Source organism: Pseudomyrmex gracilis, unplaced genomic scaffold, assembly GCF_002006095.1.
Source record: "Pseudomyrmex gracilis isolate BER0280 unplaced genomic scaffold, ASM200609v1 scaffold_1, whole genome shotgun sequence".
NCBI classification, from domain to species: Eukaryota; Metazoa; Arthropoda; class Insecta; order Hymenoptera; family Formicidae; genus Pseudomyrmex; species Pseudomyrmex gracilis.
The window spans coordinates 1025587-1038468 of record NW_018020585.1 but is presented as its reverse complement, the minus strand read 5'-3'; positions in this window follow the sequence as shown (position 1 = coordinate 1038468).

The following is a 12882-nucleotide window of genomic DNA, read 5'->3' as shown; positions in this document are numbered from 1 at the left end:
ATTCTTTTTTGCGCATATGCAAATTGATATATTTCCAAAAGTGACACTCTGATAAAAAAAAATCGGATTTTTTGTTCTCAACTCGAATTAAACTTTATCCAAAATTACGATCGATAGAACAGTATATGCTAACAAGAACAAAACCGCTACTTGGCAAGAGGAACTTCGGCGCAATGGACAAATAGTGCAGAGCTCATCGCTTCTAACGAGTCCCGCGGCACACATTGAATCTTACACGGTGAAACCGCGACACACAAATCTCACGAATACGCTTATTCGCCGCCACGCGCATCGAGAAGACGGATCTAATTTATTCGACCTCGGGTCTACACGCGCCTCGCGTATGATTCGTCCGTCATTGGGTCAGCCACAACGCGCAGAGATTCAAAAGGGACTTTCTCTCGCTAATTGTCTAATTGTGACATGACTACGTTCGTCGCGACTCCAAGTGGTCGAAGAAAGGAGAACCTGCGAAGGGTCGGGCCTGAGATACCGACCGGGCAATCAGTATCGGGTTTCCCCTCCCGTCGTTTGTTCCCCTTGTTCGTTTTGTTCTAACTTAGGCCGTACTACAAACGACTCTCTTGGCTTCTATCGTGTCGACACATTTGATAAGAGCCGAGGTCAGTCCGGTAACCAGTCAACAGATGTGGCTAATTGGACGTCTTAACACTCTTACGCGATGCTCGGAGAGAGTGACTGTAGGATATGAATTTTTACAATGCTATTAAAGTTGTTAAATAAAACAGCTTGAACGAACTCAATTATTGTAACAGATATTTAATTTATTATGTGTGTTATATCTAACAAATAATGTGAAAATAAATTTACACAAAAAGTAATGGCATCAATAATACAAGTGCGCACATATATGTGATTTTTTTAAAGATACTTAATAAACCAATACATAACAAATGTCTGGATGTTGCAAATAATCTTGATAATTCGAATACAATATCTTGATAATAAAGTGTGTGTGTCACGACTGCGATCACGGTTTATTAATTACATCTGGTCTGTCGTCTGAAAGTCTCATTCGTAAAAAGAAATTGTGCACACAAGGACGAGTCTTAATCAAATGACAACTTAAAAGTACTGATAGATAGCACAATCAAAGATCTCGTTAGCAACTCCTGCGAAGTAGTTTTTATTACATGACGCTATATCACACACATTAATCATTACTTTTTCCTCTTGAATTTATCTCTCTCTCTCTCTCTCTCTTTTTCTCTTTTGTCCATTAATTCTCTCTCTTTTTTCTTCTTTTCATGTTTAAATCTCAGAAGCAAAAAACCGTCAATCTTCGATCATACGTTGCTCAAGAGCACACAACTGATACCTTGACTGCGAAATAAACAAAATCATTTTCAATCGGACCTCGCAGTCGCAACACGCAAGTCTTGGAAATCTCGGTACAATACGATCTAAAACAATGAACGAGAGACGGTTTCTTCGGTGAAGGACAATTGGAGTTCGGGTACCTACATTTAGAGCACCCGTGACTCTTACAAAGAGCTTTCAGAAATCGCCGAGTCGGCGGGGCGGCAATCGCGGGACTCGGCTGAAGTTTTGATGTCATAAGTTTCTCCTGAATGTCGAGAGTGGTTGTTAAAAGTCGTGTCGCAATCGTCGTGCTGGCGAGCCGCTGACGTGCGGCTTGCGCCCGACTGCGCAACGTTGCGTCTTTCTGTAATCTCTCGAATGTAATATCGGTATATCTCGTGCGCGCGTGCACTTTTAACACGTCCGTGAGCATATGGACATTAGTAAGCAAACGTAGTTTTGCTTACAGTTAAATAATTATATTGTTCTCTCCTTTTGCGAAATTTATTTTGCATATCAAACGATTATCGAATTGCATTGAAACCGAAAAGATAATTCACTGAACAATTGAAAAAAAGAATATAATATAATAGCTATTGGTATATTGAATATATTTGTATATTCATCGAATCGTGTTTATATTTTATCGAGATAATCGTTCAATAATCTGCAGAATTTGTTGTTTAAGCGATAAATTCACTGTCTAATCTCGACAATTAAATGGTTCATTGATTAACGTGCGAAATCGGTCGAGATTCATCGAGAGCGTTCACGCTTGCGCGATTTGCGTCTTTTTCGTCCGCCTCAACGCGCGTGTCGATTCTCAAATCACCCACGTTCAACAGGCCGCATTAAGCCACCCCTCGTTACACATATTGTAAGAAAGAAAAAGAGAGAGAATACAAGCGATTCATATGCTTAATGAGATATGTTTTTCACACGGCTTATCACACAAATACATACACAGAATATTACTGACTTCTTTTCTAATTTGTTTTATTTGATATATTTGTTACATCTCATTGTTTGGTGTTTCTTTTTGAAAAAGTTTATTAAGTTGAGTGCAATTTATGTAAAACGAATGTTAACAAGATATAACAAAATAAAATTCCAGACTGTAAATTTATTACTATATGTTATCAGCTATTAATTGTGAGAAACTTAACGCAAAGAATAGAGAACGAGTCGCTTGATCATTGACATCCACGATATCCTATTTTTCAAGCTAACCGAGTATTACGGGCAAGCGGTGGGGTTTTACCATTAAGGAACGTCATTAGCATTACGATGATTAATTACGAGCGACGACTTCACGAGTCGTTAGCCGCCAGGCGACGGGACTCTCTCGAATTCCGTTTTAGCTGAAGAAAACGACGAACCGTGTACCTCGATCTCGTTCGATCTTTCCGAGTGCGGCAATTCCTTGACTCGCTGCTGGAAGTGATTCTTACTGACCCAAAAAATCAAGGTTCCATTATGCAAATTAAAATAGAGAAAAAGTAATGCGCGCTCTTTTATTACTGTCTCTCGCAATCACGATCGGTTCGTTAAACGCTCGAACGCGGGAAAAAAACAGCCGCAGTGGATTTTAACTCTCTGCTGGAAATTATTAGCTCCTATGCTAACATGACTTTTTATTAGTCGTAATAATAAACATATCGCAAGCGAACATCGATATTTTTAGACACAATTAGAAATGTTCTGCAGTTGAAAGGTATGAGAAACTTAGATCCATCGTAGAACTGAGGCGCCTTATTAGCCTAATCTGCATAAGCCACCGGTGTGAAGTGAGATAAAGAGAAAGAGAAAGAGAGAGAGAGAGTGAGAGAGTGAGAGAGTGAGACAGAGATAGAAAGATGAAAACAGAGAGCGCTAGGGAGAGATTCGACGAGAAGAGGGTGAGCTTTGATTGGTCCATTGAGGACACGTGCTAGCAACCCCGACGTGGTCCAGCCCTCTGGCTGTGCATCTCGTTACGAACTCATTCAGGAACTCCAACGTCGCCAATGACGGAATCAAGTGGAATTGTTAACGGGGGCACCGTAGATGGCTCGGATGAAGAGAAGGCTTTAGAGATAGAGTTCTAATGACAACGACGACATAATCTGATGGGATAATTTACTTTATATGATCGCCACGGAGTACCGCGGGATCTTTAAAGCGCACATTGATACTTTTACTTCACCAACATTAATGACGCATTTACATTACGTACCAAAAGTAAAAAAATTATGTTTGTTGTCAGTAACCGCTTGTGCTAAATTAATGATGTGGCATTGATAAGCAGCGATTTTCATACAATTAGTATTATATTAGGTACATTCACGAGTAGTAATATCTGAACAAGGTACAGACGACTAATGAAAATTAATGACCCCGGTTGCGGTTGAATCGGAACGATAGCGATCACAAGTGTACCGATGACAATAATGTAAGTAGTTATACGGCAGTCACAGAAGCTGTAAGATATCTTAAGTGCTTAATTAATGAGTAACACGATTGTATTTACTGTACTGTACTGTGGAAAATTTACGACTTTATTCTGAAACGCATACATAACTGTGCGCACGTGACGCAAAGATAATTATCATCTTCACAAGTGTTAGCGTTGATTTATTAATGAAACAATTAGCAATCAGTGACATTATGTAATTAGTCAAGTGACACTGAGATGTGACAAATTGTTGAAAAGAGAGAACGAACTTGTTGATGTTCACTCAAGCATATGCGGCAACAGCTGATACGAAAAGATGAGGAGTTTAACAGGTGATTCGAATATCTTATGTTTCAAGTATCTTGTGTTTTTTTTAAATTTCTTATATTTCATCTATAGACTCTCTTTCTTTTCAAATGTTTTTTTGACTAGCGCGAAGATATCTCCTCTCTTAGAATCTCAAAGCACGTGGACTTAGTCGCCAAACTTCCGTTAGCGAAACTTCAGTTTCGACTTCACCGTCGGTAGGACACAGGTAAGATCCCATGTTACGCGACTCGACGCTACTTGCCACGTTGCAAATTTCCACGAGTGCTCTTCAGCGTCTTTCAACCGCGCGGCCGGTGGAGCACCCTTCGATGCTGTCGACAGCGACGGGGAATATCCCCGGCAGAACCGCGGCGGTCGCATGAAAACGTGTACGGAATATAATGGACGGAGTGAAGTGCGTCGCGGTCGCTCTCCCGAAGTGGGCATTGTTGGCCCACATGCTCGCTCGAACAAACCGAGGCTGATCGACCTCGCGGTGTAACACATGGGAACGTCGACCGGCCGCTCCGTTTCTTCCTCTTACCGTTCGCCGTTTCCTTTTCTTCTAATCTCGTCTTTCCGCGTCGTCTTCCTTTTACTCTTCCCCCAATTATACCAACGACCTTAGGATCATTAGTTGCCTACAGTGCGCTCCTGCACGACTTTCTCGTTTACAACTCAAGATAGACAATTTAGGTTTGGTCACGTCCTTACAACGTCACGTCCTTCTGATGTGAGTAAAGTTAAACAGGACACGTTTGCGTTCTATCGTTTGCGTTTTATTTGTAATCAATTGTTTATATAAAATAGATATCGTGACCAGAAATGATTACTAGATCAACGATATTTTACAGAAATATATGCGCAATATTAATTAACGTTGTTGCTAGTTGCGCATAATTTTATTCTAAAAATCTGACGCGCGAGCAAGTTCGCACATTCGACGTAGTTCGTGAGGACGTTAATGCTCTCCATTGAGAAATGGCATCGTTTAAGTATCAGCTACTGTTTCGTTGCTCTGCAACGGACCCTCGAGTCTGCACTCCTTCAGGCCGGTTAGAGGTGCGGGTACGGATGTGAAAGAGAAACGTACGTATGTACATACGTACGCCTCGGTACCCGAAGGGTGAAACAATAAGCGACGGACGACAATGAGGATTTAAGTGGCGACCTCAATGATATCAACTGCACGCCGGAATAGAATTCAATTGAATTGAAGGAACGGCGAGGGGAGCCCTCCTCTATCGCTTGCGGCCGACGTTTTGTAACCACCTCGTTGTCGACTTTAGCAGTTTTCACGTGGGCCTCAATCAAACCTCGTCTTCTAATCCGATTGTATCTTACATAGCTAACCAAGTTGTAGGTATTATAAAGCAGACAATGTTCAATGGAGTACATATATATGATTCAGATTTGCATATTACCGATTATATAAAATAACGTGTGTACGGAAGGTATCTCGTTGGATGTTCTGCGTGTTAAGAGCGAGAGCGAGATCAAAATAATAAGTGCCGCTGTACACAGCATGGCAGTGTACGCACGAAACTAATTACTCGCGAGCCGTGTAATTTCGTCCCTCCGCTCTCGCACCCGTGACCCAGCACGCTAATTCTTTCGAGCGCCACGTCCGTCGTAGCGCGGTTAACCGGCGAGCGTACGCCAGTAATCACGATTAAGGCGCTTCCCATCAAACGAGCGGCGTTAACTACCTGCCGGCCCAATTTGTGCAAATCCGCGGAGCGCGCTCACCTCACAAACGCGCCTCACCGCTCGCCGTTGGTCGCTCGTGGCGTAATAGCGCCACATGCATAATTAATTCGCTCTGCGCGCTGATACGTTGACGAGAGCGCTACAAATAGGGATAGCATGTGGTTAATTCGTCGTGTCGGGCGATCGCGGGCGATTGCGATTTTATTGCGCGATGTTACACGTCGCTTTATCGCCCCGCCAGATTATCGTTCGCGACCGTTTAATCGAAACTGTTAGTTTCAGCACCTCGCGCGGTGGAATCGCGAAAATTGAAAATAAACAGACGGCTATTACGTCCTTACTAAATGATTTATATCCTAACTTTCGCTTTCGTGTCGCGCCTGAATTTATCGCCACGCTAATGTTTTATCCAGCAACATTATCTCAATTGCGCCTCTCTTGCAACTGGTATATTTGAAAAGTGAACATACAGATGTTATGAATATCATGAATGTTATGAATATTATGTGAATATTATCATATTTATTATGTTTTTTTATCACACTATATATTATTTTTCAGTAGACGTCATGATTTTTTGTCGAACTATTATAAGAATTGCAAATGCTCGATCGAGGTCGTACTGAAGACACTATTCCTGGTGGCGCCATCTCTTCAGGAAGTGGGGAACTAGACTCTCGCGGATACGAGGATCGGTTAGAGAACGAGGCGTTGTGCCTCTGACTGGTTATAGGGTGTCTCGTAAATCAAGTACCAGAAGTGATTGCGTGCAAAACATTCCGCACTCGACCCTCATACTGGTTAATTCGACCGAACTAAATCGCTTTGAAAGACTCAAGAATAATTTGACTGACTGAAATTGGTTTACGATTCTCTAATGGAATCAAGCTCCATACATTGTGCGATTGTGTGTGTATAGCTATAGATGTATAGCTTATCTATATTATCTATAAAATAAAAAAGGAATGCTCTCTCAACTTAATAAAAATTTCAAGTATATTTCACAAATATAGTTATCGCAAAAATTATAAAATATGTAATTGTTTTTTTTAATCTTATTTCAATGATAGTTTATAATATAATTTTTAAGGTACGTCCAAAGAAAGTTATACTCGTTATCGTTACAATCGTTTATTGGAAGATACGATGAATTACTTCCGTAATGTAACATTTGCACTATTTCAACGAACGCATATTCAGTATTTGACAATGAGATATTAAAAAAAAAGAAAGAAATAAGTAGAGATCAGTGATTGGTTAGTGCCGATTGAAGAAGCCAATCGCATTGCGGGAGAGAGAGAAAACGCCCGGTATTCAGAACTCCCCGATAAAAAGCATCAAACGAAGCCGCCGGCATTCACGGAAAGCGCCGGCCCTGCTGCACCCTCTCTCGAGCGTGTCCACGTCGCGTCCTTCCTGCAGCATCGACCGCATTTTTTCCGCTGGCATCGATCGCGCCGCTGTGCCGTTCACCGCGAAAAAGATCGCCCGGGGAAGGGAAAGTTCTCGGGGATAACGTGTCCCCGTGGTTATAGACACGTTGCGGATGCATTGTCCTTTTACGGACAGAAGGCTTTTTTTTTGTGGGAATCGTGACGCGCGCGAGTAGGTGGCACATTACAGAAAGAACATAGCTGTCGATTTGCCAGATAGCGGCCTTATCGCACGAATCAGCGGATTTATTGCGAAACAAAAAGTGTGAACGAGATGCGAGAGTTCAGCGCGAAAAAGCTCCAAGATTATTTACGCGTATATGTCACGAAATATGAAAAACGAGACTCCGCATGATCGATAGATTCACATCCGGGACTTCTCGGCGATATGTCGGAGCGATACATATCTCGCGATTTTTTCTGTTTTTATTTTGCAAACTGTTTTCATCCGAATTACGTTGGACTCGCTCGTGCGCGGGTCTCGCGTCTTTTCCGAAGCAACGTATATCGCGCTTTTCCGGATCGATCGCGCGATGTTGTCATCCTTTACTCTCATCGGTAGTGAAGAAGCGAGGGGAGCTACTCGACGGCACGGGAAAAAGGAAAAGAGACACAAATTCTATTTATCTTCTCGTTCTTCGTGGCGAACACGTGCGATTCCCGGATATACGAGAGCAGTTTACAAATTATTTGTGATTGTTATATAAGAACCGCGTGGCTTGCGGTTTTTTTCTCCTTGTCGCGTCGACTGCATTCTTCTTTTTGCGCGCATCTACGGCGGGAGATAAAGACAAGCAATACGATTACCGCCGAAGGTTAATGCGTCTTCCGCGACGCGTTATAAAATTTCCGTCTTCTCTCTTTTTTGCATAATGCCGCTATATGCGTAACTAACGACGTAATATACCGTATTATTTGCAAGAAAAATCCGCGTACATATCTCTACGCTGTTCGAATAAAAGCTATTAGCTTTTTTCTCGAGCGGAGAGAGATTTGATCGAGTTATTACTGATAATGAAAATGAATTCCCGCTTAAATGAAAACATGTGAAACAAACCACATAGAAAAACCGCTTGAAAAAATGATCTAATAGTTTAAAAAATATAAATAATAATAGTTTAAAATGATCTAATAGCAAAATCTCTGATTACGATAATGACGCGATTTTCAGATGTTAATGCTTGTAATCAAAATCACAAATAACTTTATTTGTACGATCGTGAAAGAGTACAAGTTAAAACATAAAAATATGTACATGTTAGATTATATATATAGATTTTCGAATTTGGAAGGGATTGGGAAAAAAAACACTTGTCTTCGCACAACAACGGTCGTAGGAAATCGGGCTTTAATGTTGGAGTTGCGTTAGTTCAATTCTAAAATTCTCGACAGAACAAAGAACAAGTCGCGGCGAACATTAAACGCACCGACAGCTACAAAATGCAGGTGAGACACGTTATGAGCCGATGTTTAGATGCCATAAAATCGTTATAAGACAACGGAAACATTTTCAGTGACATGGAAAATTGTGCAGTTTGTTGTTTAAAAGAAAGTGAGTATAAATCTAGTAAAATGGAAAAAATCTTACGTAAAACCAACAAATAACAACGTAAATCAAACATTGGCAAAAATATATTCTAAAACTTTATTTAATTTTATATATTAAATATGCGCGTCAATAAATTTAATCGATACTGATTAGGAAGTTATGCGCAATTAAGAATTTTCAGAGAGTAATTGACTCGAATGTAGGGGCATGTCGATCACGATTATTGACCGAAATGCCGTGCACTAACGTTGGAAGATGACACACACGACGGTTTTCGATAAACTACGAGAGTAAACGCGATCAACAAAATTATATTGATTTAAGTCAGAGTTGTAGCTCGTTATTCACCGATAACATAAGGTTAAGCATTAGCAAATAGTAGACTGATTATTGCTATTTTAACGTTAGCAAAGCATTAAGCATATTGTAACAGCTATTCAGAAGTAATGATCGCTAATACAGAAACTATTAGTGTCATCAATTTGCCATTTTAACAAAAACGTGTAATAGTTCATCAAACGCATATTGAATATTTATCAACCCATCAACTCAATCAATTTTTTATCTTATTTTTTTAATATCTCATAATTACAAACTGCTCAAATTGACTTTTTTTATATTATACAGCATAATCTACTTGAGACAATAGGATAAAACTTTTGCGTCTCAAGGGAGTATAAAAAAAAAAAAAAAAAAAAAAAAACTACGTGCAATAAGCAAAATGTACTCCAAAGTGCATTTTAAAATTAACCGATAGTACATGTTATATGCGTCACAGACGTAGATGAGAAACAGCGCACTGATACCAATCTGCTATATATTCCGTCACACGCTATCAACCGCTAAAAACAACTTCATGCACTTGACTCGATTAATAATGTTCGTTTTACTAATATCGACGTTAAAGGGAGGTCGTACAATGAGCCACTGTGCTATTAAATTCGGGCTCTACAATTTAAAATAAATTATGGACCACTAAAGTATAAACGTCATTAGTACACCTTTCAATTTATTTGACTCGTGCATATTTGCATTAGGCGGTTCATAAAATGGTTATTGATAATTTTGATATCAGCCATCGTGTTTGCACAGCGGCACCGTGTTGCTGCGGTCGTTCTGCTTTTACGGTAATAGACGCAAACACGTAATTTGTACACGATGATAAGATATACATGTATATGTGTTAAAACGCGTTGTGCACGCGATAAATTAAGAAATTAAAGCGTTTTCAATAACTATTCGGTATATCGATACGAATTTAGCAACGTAGTCCGGTTACCATTACAATAATTTCGTGATGTACAATGTGTTTACGAGTTTGACGATGAAATATCCTGTATATTTTGCGGCAACGAGATATTTTATCTCGCGAACAGCTGTGGTAATAACAAGATCTCGTTACTGACGTGGATATAGTGAATCTTCGGTATCGTTGGCACGAAACCTCGGTGGATCATTAAGAGTCTTCCGGTTCTGCGCGAGAAACAAGACAAACCACCATAAACCATATTAAACAGCTATCATAAAACTCTCCGCTGAGTATATTTATACCACTTGATTTCAAATCTGTGGAAGATCTTCACCGTCCACCTTGGATACCGGCGATTCTAGCGGTCGTGTGTCGTATATATTTATTGAGACAGTAAACCGTAATTATGACTACCATAACCGGCTAACAAACCGCTGCGGCGTCTCTTCTCGTTGCGGATCACAAACTTTTTCGACCGGTCTCTCGCGTCCTCGTCTCTTTCTCATTTCGGTCTCGTCTTTTTCTATAAGGATGTATAGTTCAAGTAGGTTTTTACAATATGCTTATTTATTTTTTTTTTTTTTCAATGTTCGTGTCTTTGTGTATATCGTGCGCGTTTTATTCCAAGTACGAGTCAACGAACTTATCGTAACGAAAAAAATACGTGAGCGACCACAGAACGGATTCGATAGATAATGTGACACTAACGACAACATGATTCGAGAAAACGCTAGTCTCGCTTTGACGCGGTCCGCTTCGCCCAACGGATTTAATGATTATTACCGTGTTGACGATTGCGCCATAAAACAACATATTGCCGTACCTGGAATTCCGCGGCAATATGAAACTTCAGCTAGCTCGTATAACTTCTACGCGATAATATAGAACCGCCCCGGTTTCCGGTTGTTCTATATACATACATACGTATATACACCGCTGAAACACATAAAAAGCCGTATGCGTTTTCATCTCACGATTTTACAATTTGTATTGTTACCTTCGAGATCGAAATCGTCAGCGAAGGGTATGCGCTTTGCTGTCGCAAGTGTTGTGACCAGTGGGTGTAGTTTGAAAGGTCTTCGACACCTTGCCGACGCCGTGTCTCACTCCTTTGTTGTATGTACCACACGACCGTGCACATTCTCTCTCTTCACTCCCATTAATTAACTCTGCAGCGTACACGACCGCTCTCCTATTTTGAGAACGAGGAGCGCGTCCCCTGCGCTGTACCGGGCGCTCTACAACATCCGCTCTGCATTAATTGAATACGCTCGCGTTTACACGCGATATCCTGCTCGCGGCCTTCGCTTATATATATATATATACGCGTGTGGCCAGAATGCATTTTTCTAGAAAATTTCAAATTTATTCAATTCTTCCAGCGCGACGGCATCAGAATTCGCTGGGTTTGCGTGACACGCGGAAATATGAAGGGCAGAATGGAGAACTACGCCCGGTAGATCAAACGTACAGTGAATATGTGTGTGAGAACGAGAGAAGCAAATTAGAGTTCATTATTTCTTTTTTATTGCATACTTTTTGTATCTGAAGAAACTTCGGAAAAAGATTGCGATTTAAACCTATAAGTTTTTTTAGAAGATTGAAAATTTCATTAAATTAACACAGTTGATTAGAACTGAGTTTTATATTAAATATAGATTTTTTTTTAAATGCTACAGATAAATTCAAATAGAATTGTCCTGAACATAAATATCGATGAAATGTCTCATTCAACTTTCTTCTGCAAAATGTTCTATAGCATTAAAATAATAATCAGCCCGTTTGCGAATGCATTTGGTTAAAAAAAAAAGAAAAGAAAACACGAACGCGGCTTAATTATTCGATAAACAATGTCGTCGGTGAACAAAAGTCAGAGGTAACGAAGGAGAAGCGATCCATCGCATGTTTAACGAAGCGCAACCGGCAGGGGTTTGTGGCGAACAAAGAGCGGCAATATCGCGGGAAGCTACGGAGAAGAGTAAAGGAACAAGAGCGAACAGCGGCTAAAGAGGGCATCGCCGATTGTAGAAACGGTCGCAGTGCCACAAGAAACTGACTAACTGGTAATTAGCATATTCTCGGAATATTTCGGAAGCACGCGATGTTCCGGCCGCTCGTGCTCGGCAAAGTCTCGCAATCGTTTGGATTCCACCGAGAGGGAATTTCGTTACATCAAACTGATTCTGGTATACAGCTTGTACGAGTTGTTCGTGAATTCCAGCGAAATGATCAATTCTAAACGATAAATATAATTTCCAGGAAAAGCAATCTATATATTTTCTTTGAGATAAAGGAAAAACACAAATATTTATCTTCACTATTTTTATTCTCATCTTCAATATAAATATTTGTTTGAATTTACATATTTCATTATATTTTACAACAGAGAAGTTTGTTTTACAACAAAGAAGTTTAATTTTCATACAATTTAATTAATACACATAGTATTATTTTTATTATTATTGTATACACATTCATCCGATCAACATAAGCTTACATTTAATTATTCAGATACTAATTATTCTATCGAAAACATGATCATAGATTTCGTAAGACTTTTCAGGTTCACGTCTTCTTTCATCAAAGAATTGTTCTCTATACGTATATATTTTGTCATCGACCCAGCGTCGTTGCAAAACCTGTCGTCCGTAGATGTACTGCTCCGAAGGATAAAACTTTCTTTCACCGATCGTACCTGATTATCCGTGCGTGTAATTGGGCCTAATTGGACACACATCGATCTGCGTACGATATTCTGTCCCGCGACTCTGATCCACCACCAGTGGAATCAAACGGGTTACTTGCCCGTTTATTATGCGATTAATGATACGATGACTCAATTAGAGTCAACGTGCCCGACAACGTGCCCGCGGAA